We start from the raw sequence: 23,510 nt of genomic DNA on the forward strand, positions 1-23,510 counted from the left end.
TGACTTTTGGGTCAATTTGCAAGTTTAAAAGGTGAATTAAGGTTTCATTTTGAATAATTGATTAGGTGGCGTTTAGCACCCATTCATCGTGTGTATGTGTATGAGTTTTTGGATTTTGACTACCTTCGCAAGGTGAATTTTCTCACTACAATGTAGGTTGCTGGACTTTCTTTGTGACTCTTGCATGTTTATGTATGTTTATTGGGTTAGGGCCGATTATATGGGTTGGGCCTGGATGTGTAGGCTTGGCTTGGAAACATGTATGTTGGGATGAGCCTTTTCTTATATAGTATATGATATTTTGGGGAATTCAATGAGCTTTGTGCTATGTTTGCTGTTTACATGCTACAAATACTTCCAGTTCGAAAGAGAAGAGCTCGGCATGATCGCATTACATACCCCAAAGTTTATTCTACATTATCTTTCAGATTTGTCATTGATATTTTGAGGATACATTACAATACTATAATTGTCTTTTTATTCGAATGATTGGATTTGGGCTTAGTTAATTAAAAGTATAATTTTTACTGATTATTTTTAGGTTGATACAAACAATCATTTCCCCAAATCATTAATAGGTTAGGTTGGATAATTGCTTCACTTTATGATCGTCACTTTTGTCAATATCCATGTTATATTGGTACATAGGGAATATGTATTTTAAGTAACTTAAATTTGGCTGTTAATGTATTTATTTGTTAAGTAAATTAAAATTATTTATTTCTTTATTGTTGAAACATGTCTTTATTGTTTTTGAATTATTTACATACGTTTGTTACATGCTGATAGTTATAAAATATATTTGATATTCTATATCAAAGTCAATATTATATTTATGTATTTATTTGTTAAGTAAATTAAAATTATTTATTTCTTTATTGTTGAAACATGCCTTTATTGTTTTTGAATTGTTTACATACGTTTGTTACATGCTGATAGTTGTAAAATATATTTGATATTCTATATCAAAGTCAATATTATATTTTCCTAGATGGTATATAATGACGTCTCAACTTGATAACAAATATTTTCTATTTATTTTTTCTTCTCAAATAAGTAAGATAGACACTTGTAAATTTAAATCATGAATTTGATATTGTTATAATTTATCACCTCTTAGGGGGCACGGTGTGGGCAACACCCACCTTACGTTTTTGTGAGGTAGCATTACAAAAACGCCGTGACCACGCCAAAACACCGACCCCCCTATTTCGTTTTCGTCCGTTATCTTTGTTTTCGTTGCCCTTTGTTGCCTCCATAACGACGTGTTACACCATTTTCTTCTCTCTTTGCCTCTTTCTTCCCTCTACGTTGATGTGGCCCTTTGAAGAGGGTTGCCCGTACCAAGCAGCCTTATATAATACATCAACATAGATGAAGCTATAATTCTAGAATAATGCATGGGCCGATAGAAATAATCATTACATACAAAAACTAACTCTTATTTATAATGTTAAGGATAAAATTGATTTAAAACTAGCTCTTCCAAAGTGAAAATAATGAACATAGAAATGAACTTGTAAATAAAAGGGTCATGTAACATTTGAAAATTTTATTAAATGTCTCACACTTTCACTCTCATGTCAAAGGAACAAGTATGTAAAATAGCTCTTCAAAAATGAAAATGATAAAAATAGAAAATAAATTGTAAATAAAAGGGACATAAATACAACATTTGAGAATTTGATTAAATATCTCAAGACAAATTTTAAGGTGTTTACCAATTTGTCTTTGAATTATTTAAACCCACCATATTAATATAAAAGCGTTAGACAAATGGGGTAGGGGCTATGCACCTTCCTACCCTCTAAAAATATCAATGTTTCATTATTCATGATTTAATAATTTAAATACATTAAAGCATGATAGTACTTGGATCGTGGTTTTTCCATATCTATTTTGAGAATATATTATATAAAAAGGGGATTTTTACCAAAATCGGAACTCGTTTTTTAACATGTCCAAATTATTTGATAGAATTCATATTTCTTTTTACAATGCAAATGTGTTGCATAATACTATATGTATCTCATTGGCTAGTCTAAAAAAATCAACTAGTCGTGAGGGAAAATGAATCAACAATCTATCTTAAATTTAAAAAGGAATAAATCTAGAAGCTCCATAAAGACTCGTCAACAAAAAATTCGACGTCATCCTCATAACTGCTATATCCCACCGTCTGCGGAGGCGCTACCATCAGTCCCTCCGCCATGCTGACAAAAAATTCCGGCATCTCGAAAATATCTTCTTCATCCACGTAATAAAGACTTTCCGGTAACTCCTTCGTTTCAACAATCTCCACCTCTTCCTCGGACTCCATGTATCTAAAAGCCTCCGCAGCTTCTGCAGCGGCCTTTTGTATATCTACTATACTGCTAGACTTCGGGACCGGCAGCCGCCACACAGAATCAGCAAAATTCAAACACGCCCGTCGTCCCCTGAAGGCAAACGCCGCCACGTCATGTGCTCTTGCTGCCATTACAGCAGTAGGATGAGTCCCCAGCCACACCCTCATGTTCTTGTTCGGCTCTCTTAATTCACAAACCCACTTGCCATTATCCCTCATTCTCACTCCTCGGTAAACTGGGTGTCGAGTCTCTCTAAACTTCTTCCTCCCGGCCTTCTTCTTCGGGTTTCGTGAAGCCAACATCACTTCGGATTCAGCAGCCTCATTCAAGACTGAGCTTTTGCTACGAGATGAGGTCAAAAAGTGTGCTAATGGAACACTTTCTGGTGAAACTGATGGAAATGGGTTGTAAGATTCGATAAAGGCATCCATACGTTGGTAGTGTGAGCAATATGTGAAGTGAAGTTACGGTTTTTGCAAGTGGAGTATAAATTATGACTTATGAGTTATGAGTGAAGTAATTGTTTGTTGGGAGTGTTTGTGAGTGACTTTAACTTGTTGATATGAGAATGGCGATGTATATATAGATTTTTTTGGCGTCTGTGTGGACAAGAGTTGTGGGGTTATGAGCTGGTGGTTTGCGTGGTAGAGGAAGGAGGCTTTGACAGGTGGCTTTACTTTTATCTTATTTTTAACGCGTGATATTTAGTAGGGTAAATTAAGAATTGTCCCTATAGTATTGCGTACCTTACAGCTTTGGTCCAACAGATTCGAAGGTTGTGTAAAATCAATGCCTAGTTTTATACATCCGTTTAACACTTACACAACACATGGTAAGTTTTTCAATCATTTTACAATTTACACCATTTATATTCTATCTATTTTGTTTCTTCAAATCTTTAAATAAAATTTGATAAAACTCAAAATCACTCTTTAATAAAGCAATGCATTATTAAGACCAGAGGGAATTGATTTATCAACCATTCCTTTTCTCTTCTATTAAAACTGTTTTTTTTTTCAAAACTTCAAAATTATATCTATTTTACATTCAATATAAATAAAAACTAGCATCAACATTTTTATTATCAGGCTAGCAAAGAGCTAGAAACCAATTACACATAAATTGTTAAAATTGGGTTTTGAAACAACTTAACCCTATTAGCATCAACCTTATTGTTTCTATGCATGAACAAAATAAAAAAACAATCAACAATGCTATCAAATAACAAGTATTTAATAGGAGACGTATCACCAAATAAAAAAACTATTTCGGTATCTCCCAATCACCCAAAGCACTATCTCCAGAATCAAATTCAAAGCTTCTTTCGATTGGTAGACATGCTTACCACATCCACCCAAGAAAATAACTCATGAATCATATCCAAACCCGAAAATGCAAAATCAACCCATCTGAATACTCTTTGATAAATATTGGCCACAAACTCACATTTTAAGAAAATATGTTCAATAGTTTCCACGTGCAAAGAATAGGTAGCACACGACAACAAATCCATATCCACTCTTTTACGACTTAAATTTCATTTCGTAGTTAATCTATTTGTAACGCCTATGTTTCTAGGCTATACATTAATGTGATGATTTAATAGTTAGGTTCAACCATTGTAACCCACTTTGGAGTAATAAACACCAATACAAAAACAACATTTTACGACACGCAAACAATGACACGCGGTGATTTATGATACACAAATGTGTGCATCCTAAAAATAATGTCATTTCTCTCAAAATTTAAAAGATTTAGGATGTGTGTTTTTGCATGCCCAAAAATTAGTGTCTAGAAAAAACCACAGAGGGCACCTATAATAAGATGTGTGTCGTGTAAGGATGTCGTTTTATAAATTTTAATATAACATGCGTTCCATCCTCTAACAGCTAACGGGGGAAAAATGAAATCCCAAAAAATTAGAAACCCCATCTTGTGCTGAAACCCTTGTCTACTTCCTTCTCATCACATTTCCAGAGCTATCTCCCCATTTTGTCGAGATTGTTGTAAATTGCAACATTCATAAACTTGGGAATTCAGTTAAATACCATAACCCAAACCCTTTCTGGTAATTGGGAGCGAATTAGGGCAAAACACAACCCTCAGACCACTTTTTCTCTCAAGAAACCTCATGTACGCATACTTTTTCTCCTCTTCCTCTTCCCTCTTATTCACAATCAATGTAATTTATATCAAAAGGATTCAACCCTTTTTGTATGCTATCTTTTTTTCTCTCCCTAATTCTTTCGGCACACAGAGATACATATTGAGAAATCTTTTCTATACATAGATACATAAACATTAGAGAGTCATTATTGTTATTTGTGTGTCAAGAAGAAAACGATGAGTGGAGGTAGGGTTACCATTCCAAACAATGTAGGGAAGACGATCCAGAACATCAAGGAGCTCACAAGTAATCACAACAGTGAAGATGAGATATATGAAATGCTTAAAGAATGTTCCATGGATCCGACGAGACCGCTCAGAAGCTCCTCTTACATGGTCCTTTTCCCTTTTTCTTAATTTCATCATGGGATCTATTTTAATTGGTTCGATTTGTGCGCTTTTGCCTTTGCAATTCCGTCTTCTATCTGCCTGGTTGGGGATTATTATTATTTTGTTCTTATTCCCTTTTTTATCTGTTAGCTTGCTCGTTATATTGGTTATAATTGTTCTTGAAGGGATGATTCTGACAGTGAGATTGAGCTTGTGTGTAATGGTGCAAAAAAGTGTCCCCAAGAAAGCAATGTTTCACCAGGTTTGTTTCATATGTAATCGAGATTCTGAGTTGAGCAAAATTGTAGTGGTCCAGATGGTAGAAATGCATGAAATAATAGTGCTAGTCCTATCATGGGTGACTATACTATACACACTAAGGTTGGTGTTAATTGGAACTGCCCCTAGTTCACCAGAGTTTTTTTTTTTGACTATTTGATATATCTACAGTAAGTCCATGGACTGATTTGACTTGGAAGGTGTTGTACTGACCAATTTACATACCTCGTTGAAGGACATAGTTTGTTAACTGCATCAAACTCACCATTTATCTGCTCAAAAATAGATAGACAGTTAGTATGTCATCATTTCTCAAATCTATACAACACAAGAGAGAGAGAGAGAGAGAGAGAGAGAGATAGAGAGAGAAGAATAACATGCCTCAACTACTTCTTCATTTTCAGCAGCATATTGTGGAGTTTGATCCTTTCCTAAAATACGAATAAAAGCACCAGTTGGGTTTCTCATTTCAGATATAAATGCACCACCCTTTCCAAGGATACATCCAATCTGATGTGCAGACACAATGACTTTTGCTGTCACTGGCTTGGTCTCAGGTGTAGCCCTAAATATCCTTGTCTGTACACGAAGAACTGCATCTTGGGGAGCAAATATCCGCTCATTTGGGACCTACAATCCATTTCTTCAATGTAAGTTGATACTTGATATAATAAACGTAAAGTTTTCAATTGAAATTTGCAAAGTAGTATGGTGTGTGTGTGTATACACACACACACACACACACACACACACATATATATATATATATATCATTATATACTTATAAAGCTTGCATTTTTTCTTGAACCACATTCATTTGAAACTCCCATAACTTTTGAATTTCTTTCTAATAATTATTATAAGTTGGTTAATAATGTTAAATAAATATCAAACCTAAAATGTAATCATATATAAACTAAATTTCAATATAAAAAATATATATTTTCTTCTACTTATAAAGTTTGTTTTTAACTTTAAATATATTATACTTAATTTATTATGTCTAATATGTTGTATGTAAACCATTATCATTTTAAAGGTAAAACTTTTGATCAATTCGTATAAAATACTTAAATTGTTAATTTAAATATAACCTTACAGGATCAATTTAAACATAAAATTTAGTTGAACTTAAACAACCCAATGAATATTTTGTAAATAGTTAAAAGTGATAAACTGTAGTGTCTTTCTAATAATGATTTTAAATTGGTTAATAAGAATAAATAAGTATCAAACTTGAAGTGTAATAAAAAATAAACTAGATTTCAATATTATATTGGATTTAATATGTTGTTGTATGTAAATCATTATCAGTTTAAAGCTATAGCTTTTGAACTCTATGGACAAAATACTTGAATTGTTAATTTAAATATAACATTACAGGGTCAACTTCAATATAAATTTCAGTTCCACTTAAAAAAAACCCAAATAATATTTTGTGAAAAGTGAAAAGTGATAAATTATAGTGTTAAATGAAAAAAACTAAAATGTAATATCAATTCACAAAAATATTTCCTAAATATATTTTTATAGTCGCTAAAAGTTTTGAAATAAGTATCTTAAAATAACTTACAATAATAATAGTTAAAAATAACTCTATATAAATGATTATATTGTTACCTTTAAAATAAAAAAAAAATATATTGTTTGATGTTTTAAATAATTACATTGATAGAAATTAAAACGTTAAGCAAATAAATTTTAAAAATAAATTAACAATAACAACAACTATAAATAATATTAAACCATATATTATATTTAATTTTATTAATATGTAACCCATAGGTAGAAGTCATTCAAAAGATTAAGATTATATATTTTTAATAGATGTATATATTATCATATAATTCAAAATAATCAATATAATATATCAACTTAGTATACGAATTATTATATCAAATTTAACGACATTATTGTTATATTTAAAAAAACATATATTTGTAAAGATTTCAGCTATATAGATGCTTCTGCGCAACGCGCATATATTCGCCTAGTATATATATATAATTGGGTACCGGTGGTCCAGATATGACAATGATGCAGTCATCTGACCCACCACTTCACTCAAGGATTTTAATGTCACATCCAGTCTCGTGCTTCAGTGCCTTCATGGTAGCCCCTCCTTTTCTAATTACACCTCCTACCTTCTCATTAGGGCATCTCAAATGGTACGTTAGCATGTCTGTGAAAGGACCAAAACGACCTCTCTCATGATGCCCTGCTCGTCCATTTGGATGATGTGGATGTGAATGTTGCTCATAAGTATTGATATTATTCACAATCACATTGTTGGCAGGCAAATAATCACTCTTGTCCCGAGCTCCAACTGGAGCTGGATGATCTAGAAGCTGCTATGAAACAGATTCAATCGCTTTCCTAACTGCACTCACTTCCCCAAAAATCTGTTTGTTATTTATGACAAACGAAAACATTATGAGTTTGCTGGCAGGCAGCATTGGTTTTTAGATAAATCCTTATTCAAAAATAAGCTTACCTAAACCAATTCGTCAGAAGAAGATGCACATGCAGGAAGTTTATCCCTTTGAAGAATCCTTATTTGGGCTCTGCGTTCAGAAGCCATTTGCTTGATTACACCACCAGATTTTCGCAAAAGGCAGCCCACTTGAGTAGAAACTACAAGAAGCCTCACAACAGATGTTTCTTCATTCATCTCCACTTCTCCTTCCACCATTCTTTCAAACACACAAAATAGACCCTTCTGCACACAAGAACCCAAATATTTCCAAAAGTCTTCCACATTTAACCTTATTTTCTTAAGATACATTAACAACAGTACCATTCTTTTCTAGTTCTTGCCTTTAAGTCGCCTTTGTAAATGGTGTTGTGATTTGAATGATGGTTCCTTTTCTGTTTTTCTCCATTATGCCGTCTATTAGTATATGATTTTGAAGATATCCTATGCTAAAAGGGTATCTTACTATGTATATATGTATACACAGTAAAAACATCAAAATTTCAAAGTTATCATATTCTAGTTTATTTTTAGTTAGTTTTTCTCATCAGCACAATAATGTAAGAGAAAATTAATATGTTGTTACTATGTATGTATGTATTAATCATGATCTTACTTGTTGTTTCCTTTCAGTAACATATATGAGTTCTAGTTTGGTTTCTCCTGAGCTGGGAACTATACTTTCTCCTAAGTTTGGTTTCTCATGTATGTTAAATCCAACATCTACCTCAGCACCACCACTGGAGCCATTCAGATATTTAGAGGCAGATGGGGTGGAATGTCGGGAAACTTTAGATGCAGTGATTGATAGATGTTCATCATTACAAAATATACACTATAAGATTGAGACTCGGATGCTTCTTTAGTGTTCTAGTAAGTAAGGCTGTAAATATTTTATTTTTATAAAAGATTTATTTTTCTTAACACTACCGTTGGGTGTATGTAAATTATAATTAATGTCTGTATATGAAAGGGTATTTTAGTCATTTACTAAAAAAGGTATGTTATGTTTTTTTGTAAAACAAACAACTGAGGCACTGGCGGAACAAGTTACACAGGAGAATTTTGACAATGGACTGATATACCCTACATTCACCAACATCCGTAAGATTTTCGCTCATATTGCTGCTAGGGTGGCAGCCAAAGCATACGAACTTGGTGAGAGACCTTAATTTATTGTTTGTGATATATATATATATATATATATATATATATATATATATATATATATATATATATATATAGACACACACACACATACATACTGTTAAAGTTAAACAAAGCACATGAAAGTAAGTAAACTAAGCACATGCGTGTTACTAGAAAAACCAATTTTCAGATTTCTAGAAGTGAACAAGATTGAGCCCTCAACCAATCAAACATATGGTTCACTTTTAAAAAATCTAGCATTTATCAAGACATTTTCTTCTGGTGTTTTAGTTCCTAAGTTATACATATGGCCTATGAATGATGTGCAACTTGTGTATAATTACAGTTATGAACCTGTAGAAGAGTATCTGTATTTTGTGGATAATGGAAGATTCTTAGTGGATGGTGTGCTTTCCAACAATCCAGTGACTCCATCAACATATTTTAGTAAGTTTTTAAGCCTTTAAATCTCATGATATGATTCTACATATATTGAAAAAGGTTAAATGCAAGAAATAACATTCTATTTTCATAAGCTAATATTTCTACAACCATGCTGGTTGTTTTTCTCATATTGGGAAAAAACATTCTCATGTGTGTCATTTTATACACAATCATTTGACATTTATATATGTTTATCATACATCATAAATTAAATCCCTTGTTGCTTCAAGAAAAGGAAAGCCTTTAATTATGTCATTCGAAGGAGCAAGTGGGGAGTTTCTTCGTAATGCCAAATAGCAACACACTTCCCTTTTTATTGTTCATTATAGCATTACACTTTCATTTCTTCTTATTATAATATGAAAATTCACTTAAGTATAAGTACAATGTTGTAATACATTGATTGAGAAGTGAGATGCTATAATAAGCAAATTGAAGCTACATATATATATATATATATATATATATATATATATATATATATATATATATATATATGCTTTTCATCAACATAATTGCTTCTTCTTTGTATGGCTGCTTCTCCTCTGTCGACCATGGAGTAAGCAAGTTGTATCTTCTCTCAAAGGTTAGAATCGTGAATTACAATCAAGACTTGTGATTAGTTGTATATGTTGGAGAATAGATTATTTGACATTTTTTTGGCAATATGTGTTAGTAGTGACTGTGAGATCCATTCAAAAGGATCCAGAGGAGAAGAAAACATCATTCAACCTCAGAAGGTATTTCAAGTTATGCATTGATTGGCTGCTTGACCTTAGTACCCTTGATTCATATTGCATGTTAAGTTACCGATTTGCCCTGTGCAGGTTTTGACAGCTCTAGCTACCTCCTTCCATGTCCTATTGCCTCTCAAAGTTCTTGCATTCAGGTTACTCTCTTAGAAAGGAAATTGTCAAAGGAGAATTTAGTCATGGGTTTATTTAAATGTTGTACATATTTTGTTTTCTATAATAAATATTATGCAATATTAGCAATGTGTTACATTTACTTACTATTGGAATGCTTATTTGTATTTGACATATAAATGCAAGGAATTATCTTTATTTTTTATGGTATTTTATTTTGTATTATGAGACTTTTAATGTGTTATTTAATTTGAAAATTAGTAAATCTATCAAAAATATATAATTTTAAAAACATTTAAAATTATGACACGCAAAAATGCATGTCGTCTTCCTTTATGACAAGGGCTTCCTTGATACGCATTGCGTGTCATAAACACGCCCGTCGTAAGGTTACGACACACAAATGTGTGTCGTCTTCCTTTATGACAAGGCCTTCCTTGATAATCATTGTGTGTCATAACTGCGCCTCGTAAATGCGTGCCATAAATGTGTGTCGTAAATGCGCATCGTAAATAGACGACGCGCAAAAGCATGTCGTCTCTCGTTATGACAAGCCCTTCCTTGACACGCATTTACGCGTCGTCTGAGCGTTTTATGACACGTAATGTGCATCATAAAAGGCTGTTTTTCTAGTAGTGAAATCAAAATTACTTGAATACTATATGAATTATGTGATTTTATGTGCATTATATTTATTTATAAAATATAATAAATTAAGAGTAAAATAGCTTCAAAAATAAATTTGTAGATAAACCCAATATCTATGAAGAAAGTGGTAGTGGTCATGTCAATGATTCCGAAAATATAAAGAACGCCAAAATCCGAGTTATAACAACTAAATTATGACCTGTCGAAGATTTACGGCAAAACCGGCATGGTACCGGGAGTCGTAAAAAGTGAATTTTTGATAAAAATACTTTTTAGCCTTAGGTATCTAAATTAAAGTTGTGGTATACGTTAAACCGAGAGTGTGCATAAAAAGAATGTCAAAATCTGACTTCGTATGAAGAAGTTATGATTTTTCTAAGATTTTGCATAGCAGTATACAGTATGAATTTCGAATTTCAGATCGAGCGATTTTTAGCTGACATAACCTAAATGAGAATTGAATATCTCATTAATAGGAGCTCATGATAAAAAGACAGTCGAAAACGGAGTCCGTATGTAGAAGTTATGAATTTTACACAGTCGTTAACAGTGTAATATTCTCATAATGTGAAATTTAAAATCGGTGGAGAATAAGCCGACAGAGTCTAAATGAAAGTTGTAAATTATGTCTCCACCTATGTATGGATATAAAGATTGTAGAAAATGGAGCTCGTATGTGAAGGTTACGGGGTTTAGAAGTCGGCAGGGTGCTGCTGCGAAGGGGGTGACATGGCTGAATATGGGTCATTGCTTTCTCCCCAAGTCTTGCCACCAGATGGTGACATGTGACACCAAATTGAGCCATATTTCAGCCTATAAATAGAACCCATTCCACCCTTATTTCTTCACACCTCCACATTTCTCTTTCTCTCTCTAACTTCTCTCTAAACCTCCCAACCCCCTCCCCCCCCCTGAAGCCTTAGGAAACTCCCTTAGCGCCAGAAGAAAGCTCCAGAGCGCCTGAAGGCTCCAAGAAAAAGAGCTTTTCAGCTCAGAAACTCTGCTCCAACAGATCCCAGATTTTAGTAAAACCCGTTGTAAGTGAGATACGCCTGCCTTACTTTAAATATAGCTTATATTTAAATATAATATCGTTATTATGAAACTATAAATAATATTTATCAGTGATTCAAAGTCGTTATACTGATTGATCTACTTACGGGAATGATGTCTAGGTTGTGATTTAGTGAGGTGTATAAAGTGAGATTTCCAAACAGTATACTTTGTATACCAAACGGACCCTAACGCCGATATGATCCTACCTGGTTGTTCCTTACTTAACAGATCATGAAAGTAGACTTTGAGTTAATGACGAATCTAGACTAATAATTAGTCACAATAAATATTAGACTAAATCTTAGCGATAATAAAGCTAGGTTTCGTCGAAGGAAAATAGAATCGTTATAAGTGAAATGCTACCCGAGTTTGGAATCATCACTTTAACAAGTGAGTGCATAGTCACTTTCATCTTACGCATAGATATGAAGTATTTTATATTAATTACGTGCTATGTGTGCATATTATTTGTTTACTTGATATCTATGTTGGAAGAACATTTTTATACAAGTTTTAAATGATTGAAACTGTATATGTATCTTATATCTATAAAAATGTTGGGGTAAAACATGTGCGATAAAATGATGAGAGGTCTCGATGTTAACAATGATCCAATCATCTAGCGAAGTATAGATGACGACCACAGACCATTCTAGAGAGTTTAGTGGAATGCTATCAGGCTCGCAACCAGTAGTTGTTTGTGAATGATGTGTTCACCGGTGTACTCGATCCCCTTCATGGTTGCCCTATGGACATTTATAACTGAGGAAACCCTTTAGTAGTTATGTCCATCGCGATGAAAATCCTTAGGATAGGTCCCTTATGATGGATGTTTTAGGGATGTAAGGTGAGGATATCAGGAACAGGTAATCGGGTTGATTGTTGTGATGAAATTAATAAACTATTTATTGTTAGTTGAAAACCATATGTGCTCACCAGGCTCCTAAGCCTAACCCACTCAGTTTATTGTATTACAAGTAGTGGCACACGAGCATAGTCGGATGACTCGATGAGGGATTACAGATTAAAAGCTAGTAGATATAAATAAATGTTGTAAGGCCTATGTTGTTATGTTTATGGTTTTGATTTGAATCAAACATGACATCCCGAGGTTTTAATATAATGAAATACATTTCTTCGGAAATGCTTTGATAAATCTTTATAATATTTATCTTTTGGGAACAAATTCCGCAATACTTTTCTTTACAAATTCCACAATACTTTTCTTTACAAGATTACTCTGATTTTCAAAACAAGCATAAACAAATCAGTCATTTCTGGCGGTGAAAATAGGGACATCACACTATCCATCCTCACACCCCAAATAAAGATATTAATTTCTTGAGGAAGATATTTTTTCCACATTAGCAAAACCATGGCAACAACATTAAATGATGTATAGAGGTAAGTCTGGTTGTAGGTTGCATTAATTGGAGTGGGACCTACGAGAGATAGCTATAAAAGGTTGATGGTTGGTGCGTGGACCTCAAACGCCAACTGAAGGGAGTAACTTAGATTTGTCTCCCACTCTCACTTGTCTCTACCCCATGAACATCAATCAAATACACTAAAATCAAAACTATTTCTCATGTGTATACGATCAACATTAAGCACATTCCTATGTTATACGCAAACAGGAGTTGTACCTCAACTAGAAGTACTTGTACTCTTGGAAGTTTCATACCCAAACACACCAAAATCAACTTCATCTCGAAAAATCATATCCATAACTCCATTTAATTTAGGAAAATGAATACATATAACAATTGTATCATAGCTCAAACAACTTATGCATTCCAAAATAAACACCCAAACACTTCTAAAAATCATATAATCCGAACTCAAAATCTCTGATACAATCTTCTACCCTACAACCATATTTTTGTCTTTTTCAAAACACTTTTTGCATGTGATAAAAAAGATCTAGCACCACTTTTTTCACAAAAACTTCATCTTCTTCAGCATAAATAAATATAACTTCATAATCAAGAATTACCAGCAGCAAAAATATATGAACAATAGTAGAAAAATATTTATTTTTCAAACAACATCACCAAAAAAAATTGTAAGATAAATCACAAAAGATTTTTCAGTTACGAAGGCTGAGAAATTCTTCAAGAATGACGAAAATCTTTAAGATAATAAACCAGTCGGGATCGCTCCCTTGAAATAATCAGTTTGATCTTCAAGGTCTCGATCTAATACCAGTTGTAGGATCGTATTTACTTAATTGAATTGGTGCAGAATAATATTATCAAGAAAATAATAGTATAAACAACGATGAACATAATATGTGAGGAAAACTGTAATGGATAGATAGAGATATATCAGATGTTACATGAACAACTCTCATGGACAGGGAGAATCCCCAACCAATCACTCTCTCTACTCTATGTTAATATCGTTGTACACATAAAATAAAATGACCACTCACCGCTACTTTAAATACCAGTGAAGTGAATATACTCTCATACAAATGAATAATCTTACCTAATAAATCATTCATCATTGTAGAGCATTTTCATGCTCCAATAGTATGCGGTATTTTAGGGAACTTACTAGACTTTGTGCTTATTGTTTATGTTTAAAATGTTTTCACGTAATTCCGGTCCGAGGGGGAATGGCCCCGCTTGATCGCAGCGCATTCACCCATGTTTCCGTACTTTGTGATTCTGGAATTGTACCCTGATAACTATTTTTTACTCTGTTATACTTTTAAATGATTGACATGATTAAATGGTGTTTATGGTTGAATTAAAAATAAAATTTTTATCTTATAATTTTTGGGACGTTACATTTTTTGAGGTGGTTAAAAGCACGGGTTATTAGTAAATCTTTCGAGCAGAGCCAATTTCATATTTGTTTCCAAAGTTATTGGGGGTAAAAGAGGCAATTAAGACTCATAAAAATTCGTATATCGATGACTCGTCTTAAGAAGCTCACTCCTTAAAAGGAAACTAATGCCCTTGAGATTTTAGTAGAAAGCAAATCCCTCAATTTCCAAGGATAAGAAAACCAGCACCTTCGGAAACAAATTTGGATTGAGATTAAAAATGCCAGATGGTGTGATTTTAAACAAAAAGCTAGGATGATATGGGCAGCATAAGGTGATGAAAGTTTTGTTAGATTAGGTGTCTAAGCTAATAACTAAATTGGTATATATTTGAACTATTGACAAAGTCCTTTGGGCTGCCCTCAAACCTAGTAATTATATAGGATGAGTTTTAGAGAGAGACTGATTTATTGATTTATTATATGATTAATAAACAAAATAAAATGATTTATTAATATATTATGAGAATAATATCTTAATTCGAAATAATATTATTTAATTAAGACTTAATCTGAAATTAATTAGAATTAATTTTGGGATTAATTGGATTAAATAATAGTGAAAGGACCTAAGCTATAATTGTTCAATAGTTGAACAAGTGTTCCAGAACGTTCCTCATAAGGGGTGGACGGTCTTGGGAGGAGTAGCCTAGGGTTTCTAGAATGTCCCTTGAATATAATTATGGAATATAAATAATTGTCTAATTTGAAATAATAGTATTATATTCAAATTAGAGTTATCTAGGGTTTTCTTAACAACTATAAATAGGCCCTTACCTCTTCCTATTTTTTTTCCAGCACTACCCTCAAGAGCATAACCAAAAATTATACCTCCCATCTCTTCTCTTTTAAAGTTTCCTAGATTGTATGGTTTGGGTGTAAACCATCAGAGGCGTGAGATTTCTGGTGCTTGCTTCTAAGAGAATTTGAAGAAGAATTTAATTAGTTATTTACAGCAATAATTAAAAGCTATGTAAACCCTAACCTTTTATTATTTTTGAAATTAATAGGGTTTCATAGGTTTCTTTTTGATGTTCATAGTTTATAGCTTTCAATAGTGAAAACATAGATCTAGGTTGCATGTAAACTTAAGGGTTAAGTTATTTTCAACCACATGATTATTGCTTTGTAAACTATAAATCTATCAATGGTAGCAAAGCCACATATTTTCAATGTATTTGCATAATAGGTGAATAGATCAAATTAGGTTTTATTGAAATTAGACCCTAAGGGATTCAAATTTTGACTTGGCCAAGGGTTTTTGAAACCCTTGCTTCATCCCTAAATTTTGAAAATATGGTAAGGACTTAGGATTTCCTTATTTGATAATTATTGTTTTAACTAGTTAAAATACATTAATTAAAAATCGATAATCCTTATACCCCTTAGTTTTCGAAAAACCTAGTAGGGTAAGGATTATAATTAAATTCAAATTATTTAATTAATAGTTTAATAGTAAATAATTATTTAATTCTTATATGATTTAAATTAATTTAATTAATAGTTAATTAAAATATAAAGATTGATCAAAATTGGTTTATTTTAAATTAAATTAATTTTATATTAATTTCAAAAAATTTAAATTTAAACCTAGTATTTTAGAAAAGTTTTAAAATACACCTTATATATAACTAAAAAATTAATATTATATATATATATATATATATATATATATATATATATATATATATATATATATATATATAAGACAAGTTAGTTAAATTGCTAGTATTTCTCATTCATGATGTCAGACTATAAGAGGAGTTTAAGGAAGTTGCCTAGAAAATGACTAACATTGGGTATCCACTCTTACCCACTTCAGTAACACTCGGTCTCACGTACGCATTTAAATTCAAGCCAAACTTCATATTTTACCCTTGGACTCGACGAGTTGGAAGACCGACTAGGCGAGTCAGTGTTGTTTGAGTGAAACCCTAAATTGGAGGGTTTGTACCCTATTTAAACATCTTATTAGACTTCCACCCTAGCCTCCATCACCTTCAAGCTCTGTCCTCAAAACCCTAATTAACTATGAGCATTCTTGACCAATTTGTGCCTTTCCATGTGTTTTGAAGTTAGAAAAAGGAAGGGAAAGCTTGGTGAATCAAGAAGCAAGTGAGTAGATCCAGAGTTGTGGTTGCACTTCCAGTTATTAGAAGTAAAGAGCTCTTACCTTGACTTAGTATTTGTTAGATCTACTTTAAGGCTTGAATGTTGACATCTTTGGGGGGGGGGGGGGGGGGCATTTTCAAGCCATTTTGGATTGTAGATTGTAATATAGGGTAATTGCTTCAGATCTGGAACCTTGGAGGGTTCTTATGGCATAAAGGTGCCAACTCTGTGACCATGAGAACCCCATGCATGTAATAAACCCTATTTTTGGTGTTTTGAGCTTATAAGTCCCATGCATGGACGTAAAGTTCATGTCTTTAAGTGTAATCTCGACCTTATGAGCCCAGATCTACCCTTTAGATGAGATTAGCACAATAAAAGTTGAGTTATGGACATGGACATTAGTTGAGTCGACGATTTGTTCATGGGACTTGATGAGTCGGGGGTTTGATTCCCGAACCTTTTTTGATTTGAAGGGATCTAGTTGAGTCTAGAAGGGATCTAGATGAGTCCAGAAGGGGGACTCAACAAAATAGACATAGTTATGGACCTGGAAACGACGGGACTCGGCGAGTTGATGAACACACTCGGCGGGTACAAGGCAATCTCCCAACCCATAAAGACGGACTCGACGGGTTTGTCATACAACTCGGCGAGTCATAGAGTAGTCACACTCATATGATGAAGATGAACTCAAGGATGAACTCGGCGAGCCAAATGAAGATAACCCTGATGTTATATTTGAAGGAGAACTCGTCGAGTTCTTGCTAGACTCGACCAGTAGAGTTGAGGTTGCGAACAGATTACATAATAGGGACTCAACGAGTTGTGGTACCAAGTTAACGAGGTTGGGAACTTATTAAAGAATGGTCATTTTACCCTAAGAGTAGTTATCAATTTTTGACTAAGTACCTTTATGGAAATTTATAGTCCAAGACTCCCCGGAGCAGCAAACAAAGATTCCTCACCTAGAGTTGCAGCACTCAGTTACACGATGTGAGTTTTCCTCCAGTAGGAACGGGACTAAGGCACCAATGTCGGCCTATTTAAGTAGTAGAGTATGTCGGGGTTAACCCAATGCAGTTTATATGTTTTTGGACTTCGATCTGATGACAAGGCGATCCCAAGAAGTAGTTTAGTATGCATGATGTCTTTATGATTCATGCATGTATATGTGTTGTGTTATGTGTCCCGGACTCCGGTCTGATGTGGGGCAATCCTGATGCAGTATATGCGATTATGTTATATGTTATGTGTTAAGTGTTCCGGGTTAAGCCCGATGTATGTTATTCGTTATGCCATGTGTTATGTATTTCGGCGAAAGCCCGATGTATGCTTGTTTATGTGTTATATGTCATTTGTTCCAAACTTCGGTCTGATGCCGTGGCAAGCCCGATGCAGATTATGTGATTATGTTATGTATGTGTCATGGAAAGACCGATGACGGGGTAAGCCCGATGCCGGGGTGAGCCCGATGCTCGATGCGGTCGGATGCCGAGGTGAGCCCGATGCCGAATAGGAGTCCGATGTCAGGATTAGTCCCGATGCAGTTGGGAGTAGTCCCAGAGTTATGTTATTGGTTATATGTGCTTTGTATGGTATCTGGTAGTTTGGGGGAGCTCACTAAGCTTCGTGCTTACGGTTTCCAGTTTTGGTTTCAGGTACTTCAGCTAGTAAAGGGAAGGGCTCGAGTTGACGGCATGGCACACACCACAGTTTTATTAGCCTGAGAGATTGCGCTGATATTTATATGAGATAGTTATATGTTGACAAATTTTATGAGATTTTGAAATACATGTTTGATGATTTTATTTTATGGTGATAATATTATGTTTGTTACATGATTTTTATTTTTGGGATGTTTCAAGTTGGTATCAGAGCCTTGGTTTTACGGATTCGGGCACACTCTCGGGTGTATCTGAACTCAAACTAAGGACTTAGTATGAAAATTTTCAAAAGTAAAACACTTTTATAAAAAGTAGTTTTTGAAAAGAGAATGAAAAGAAATTTGAAAAGAGAAAAAGGTGTGGTGCATGCAATTAGCTGAGCTCAAGTAAGTACTCCCAAATTACCCATACAAGTTTATGTTATGCTATGTTATGCATATGAGAACTGCATGCTAGATTAGAGCTGAGGATCTAGGAAGAGATGCATTATATGCCTATTGTTGGATTAGTGTCTAAGCTTGTAACCATATTTGGTAAATACTTGACCCAGTTGTGCATGGTCGTTTTAGGTTGCCTTCACCAAAGCAACTTGACTGGAGAAATAAATAGAGAAAGAGGTTATTGTGATTTATTAATATGTTATAAGAATAATATATTAAAGGATAAATCATATTTGTTTAATTAATATTGGTCAATAATTAATTAGGAATTAATTTTGTGATCAAGTGTAATTAATTAAACTAGAGGGGCTGAATTGTAATTATGTGATAGTTGCAAAATAGGGCAATGGTTATCCTAGTTAAAGGTTGGATAGATTCAAGAGATTGGATATCCTTGAAATCATCCAAATGGTCCAAGAGATAAGGGTTATTAAGACTTATCTTATGATTTCTTGGTAGGCAAGCAACTAGATAAGGATCAACCCTATATAAAGACCCCTAGGCCTTGAGAAATCATCCACTTGCTTCTAAGAGATCCCAAGGCCGATTTATACCTCCTCCCCTCTCTCTCTCTCTCTATATCCTCTCCAATTGCTTGTGGTGTTTGTGAACCATTAGAAGCACTACACTTGTGGTGCTTACTTTCAAGACTTAGGGTTTGAAGATTTAAGTTGTTATTGCAATATAACAACAAGAGATATGTGATCTAACCTTATACATGAATTTCAAAAATATCAAGCTACATTAGGGTTTTATCTATGTGTTCATAATGTTGTGTATGTAATAGTGAAAACATAGATCCGAAATCTAGGGTTGCATGCACACATATGATTGTTTGTTTAAAACCCATCAGTGGTATCAGAGCCTTTGGTTAACTTGTTTTCAATTAGTATTATTCAATTGTATGAACTTGACAAATTAGGGTTTATAGCTAATAAACCATAGGAGGCAATAAATTTCGAGATTTCCTAACCCTAATTTGCGAAAATTATGAAAAGGTTTTTGAATCCTTTCCATTTAATCCAAGATTTTGAAATCTAGGGTTGCAAATCCTAAGATTTCGAGATTAGCCTCCTTCCCTAAGATAAGATCCTAAATTTTAGGGGTTTGGATAATCCCATATCTTGTAATTATCTTTTAATAGTTAAATATGGTAATTAAAGATTTTGAATTATCCCCTCCCATTATTTTCGAAATTTAGAGGGATAAAAGAGATTAGGATAAGTTAATTGTTTAAATGGTAATTATCCTTTAAGATTTAATAATCCTTTGTGATTTAATAATTTTAATTAATAGTTTAATTTGAGATAATTATTAAATCAAGAGTTTTAATATTTAAAATAGTAATTTAAATGGTGTTAAATTTCGAAAATTTTAAATTGAAGATTAAAACCCTAGTATTTGAAATGTTTAAAATACACCCTATACAATTATATTATTACAAGCTTATATATATATATATATATATATATATATATATATATATATATATATATATATATATAAAATTAAAATGCTAGTCTTACCGTTAGTAGACCTCATTCACAAAGCCGGTCTATAAGGTGGGTATAAGGTTGCTGCCTATAAAATGACACTTAATGGGTGTACACTCACACCCACCGCTTGCTTGACTGGTGGATGGTCGTAAGCTGAATGGGTAGGATAGGGCAATCCTCTCTTCATTAAGAAGTATAATGAATGTATATAAAGTAACTAAAAGTTTTTACAAATTCCCAATCGTAGTTACTTTAGGCAAAAGTGAAATTGATGTAATCCCATTAAATTACACTTTGCACCCTTGCTAAGAAGTTAGTGAGCGTGTGTGGTTTATCGACACACTAATTGGTTCTAAGAAAAGGTGGTAAAGGGTGATTCATTGTTTGTCATAGTTCGATGGAGCGTGTATGGTTTACCGGCACATCAAATAGGTGATTGTAACAATGAAGGCACCATGTAGATTTGCATGGTTATTCACACCCACTTTGTGATCCTCGGCATCCCAGTCACAAACGAGAGGGGCATATCGAGATTTAAACATGCCATTGAAAAGTTCAATGAATCTCCAAGAAAATCTAGGAATTCTCAAAAACATTTAAAACTTAAGCTTATGTTTTTCATGGTGAAGAATTAGTGAATCATCATTCACTTACCTCCAAATTATTTGTGTGTTGGATTATGGCATCCCTTTTCTAATATGTAAATAATGTTGTCGGATCCTAGCCCTAATTTATAATTTTGGCCGTTTAATTAGGGATTCAGTTCTAATCAAACTTTGTCCTTTCTGTTTGTAGATGGCTAATGCAAACAACGCTGCTGCTAACTCATTCACGCTAATGAGTCTTTGTCAAAAAGTGACTTTTGATGGATCGAACTTTAGCGAATGGATAAGATACATTCGCACGATTGCGCGCTACGAGGACAAAGAGTGTGTCCTCGACGAGAAGCTCGAGAAGTCAATCCAGAAATCGCTACTCCCGAAGAAATTGTTGTCTTTGAGACCCACGAACGTGATGCAACGAAAGTCCATTGCATCATGATAGCCACTATGAACCAAGAATTCCAAAAGTCCTATGAGGACATGTATCCCTATGAAATGCATCAAGACTTAATGGAGAGGTACAACCAAAACGTGAGGCAAGAGCGCTATGAGATCATCATGAACATGATCACCGCTAAGATGGGAAGTGGAGAATCTCTTACCGTGCACTTGCAAAAGATGCAAAGATATGTTGATCATCTTCGCAAGTTAAATGTTAACTTTGGTGAGGATTTGGCCATCGACATTGTTCTTCACTCCTTGCCCTCATGCTAAAACCAATTTAGGATGACCTACCACATGAACAAGGAAGAGGTCACTCTAAGTAAACTCCAAGGGCTCCTAAGGACTGCTAAGAGCAACCTCAAGGAAAAGTCTGTTGCACCAACTCCCGCTCCACCTACTGCTACTGTTTTGGCAATTGGGCAAAGAAGGGGCAAGAAGAGGAAGGCTCCGTCAAAGAGCCACCATAAGGGAAAGTCCCAAGATGGTTCCTCTTCTAGTAGGACCAAGGATGGCCCTGCTAAGCCCATCTCTAACCCAAAAGAGGCAAAGTGCCAACATTGCCACGAAATAGGGCATTGGAAGAGAAGCTGCTTGGAATATCTGCAAGCCATCAAGGATGGGAAGATCAAGACGTCTTTCGTAGGTATTTACACAATTAAATCTAATGATTCATCTCATGCTATTTCTTGGGTTCTTGATACAGGATGTGGTTACCACATTTGTTCTGATTTGCAGGGACTAAGAAGAAATTGGGATGTGGAGCATGGAAGAATAAATCTAATCATGGGAAACAGAAGATCGTCGCCTGTCACCAAGATTGGGGTGTATTCTTTAGTGCTAAGTAATGTATTTGTTGCTACTCACCAAATATGGAAAGAAACATCATTTCATTTCATGGTTTATTTAGATAAGGATTTAGATATTCGTTTAATAATGAGAATGGTTCTATTTATGCTTATCTAAATGGTGTTTTATACTTTGAAGCAATGCCTTGTAATGGAATTTATGAAACTGTTATGGTTGTAGATAACCTAGGAAATGATGTGTTGTGTATGGATTCTTCCAATAGTATGGATAAAGCATGTTTGTGGCATTGTCATCTTGGACATATCAACAAGAAGCGCATAGCCCAACTCCAAAAGGATGGAGTGTTGGAGTCATTCGATCTTAGGGAAGATGACACGTGCGAATCTTGTTTACTTGGAAAGATGACCAAGTCACCCTTCACTGGCATTTGTGAGAGGGGTGAGGGTTTATTGGATCTCATACATACCGATGTATGTGGGCCCTTTAAATCCCCCACAAAGGATGGGAACCGCTTCTATGTGAGTTTCACCGATGATTATAGTAGATATGGGTATATTTACTTAATCAAGCACAAGTCAGAAACGTTTGAAAAATTCAAAGAATTCAAGCATGAAGTGGAGAATCAATTGGGCAGGAAAATCAAGATGCTTTGATCCGATCGAGGAGGCACTACTAGAAAAAAGCCTTTTACGATGCTCATTGTGCGTCGTAAAAGGCTCAGACAACGCGCAAATTCGGGTCAAGGAAGGCCCTGTCATAAAGAGAGACGAAGCACATTTACGATGCTCATTTACGACACACAATGCGTATCAAGAAAGGCCCTATCATAAAGGAAGATGGCACGCATCCACATGTCGTAACCTTACGACGCGCGTGTTAATGACACACAATGCGTATCATTAAAACACTTGTCAAGAAAGGCCATGTCATAAATGAAGATGACACACATTTTTGCGTATACTAGTTTTTATTTTTATTTTAAAAAAAAATATATTTATAGATTTACTAATTTTCAAATTAAATTTGCATTTCATGTCTTATAATAGAAAATAAAATACCATATACAAAAAATACAATTCATTACACAAAAGTTAATGTCATATAAAATACAATAAATAAGAAAGATAATTCATTGCACTAAAATGTCAAATACAAATAATCATTGCTAACCTAATACTACATTGCTATTAAAGGACATCATCATAACTCACTGAAGGTCTTGGAACAATGTTCTCGTCATCAACTCTTACACCAACCTTGCTTTAGTAGATGAGTTTCACACAATCAATTTCAAACAATTATACAAATAATCATACGAGGCATACAAGATATCGGAAAATTTATAAGA

The 23,510-nt window shown here is 33.9% G+C and overlaps 1 pseudogene; it reads right to left on the reverse strand.

The window, feature by feature from the left end:
• Positions 1–2,071: 2,071 nt before the first annotated feature.
• Positions 2,072–2,887, reverse strand: LOC145015194 (dehydration-responsive element-binding protein 1D pseudogene; annotated as a pseudogene).
• Between the last annotated feature and the right edge of the window lie 20,623 nt (positions 2,888–23,510).

This window comes from Lactuca saligna, chromosome 9, assembly GCF_052625555.1.
Source record: "Lactuca saligna cultivar CGN05327 chromosome 9, ASM5262555v1, whole genome shotgun sequence".
In the NCBI taxonomy this organism is placed as follows: Eukaryota; Viridiplantae; Streptophyta; class Magnoliopsida; order Asterales; family Asteraceae; genus Lactuca; species Lactuca saligna.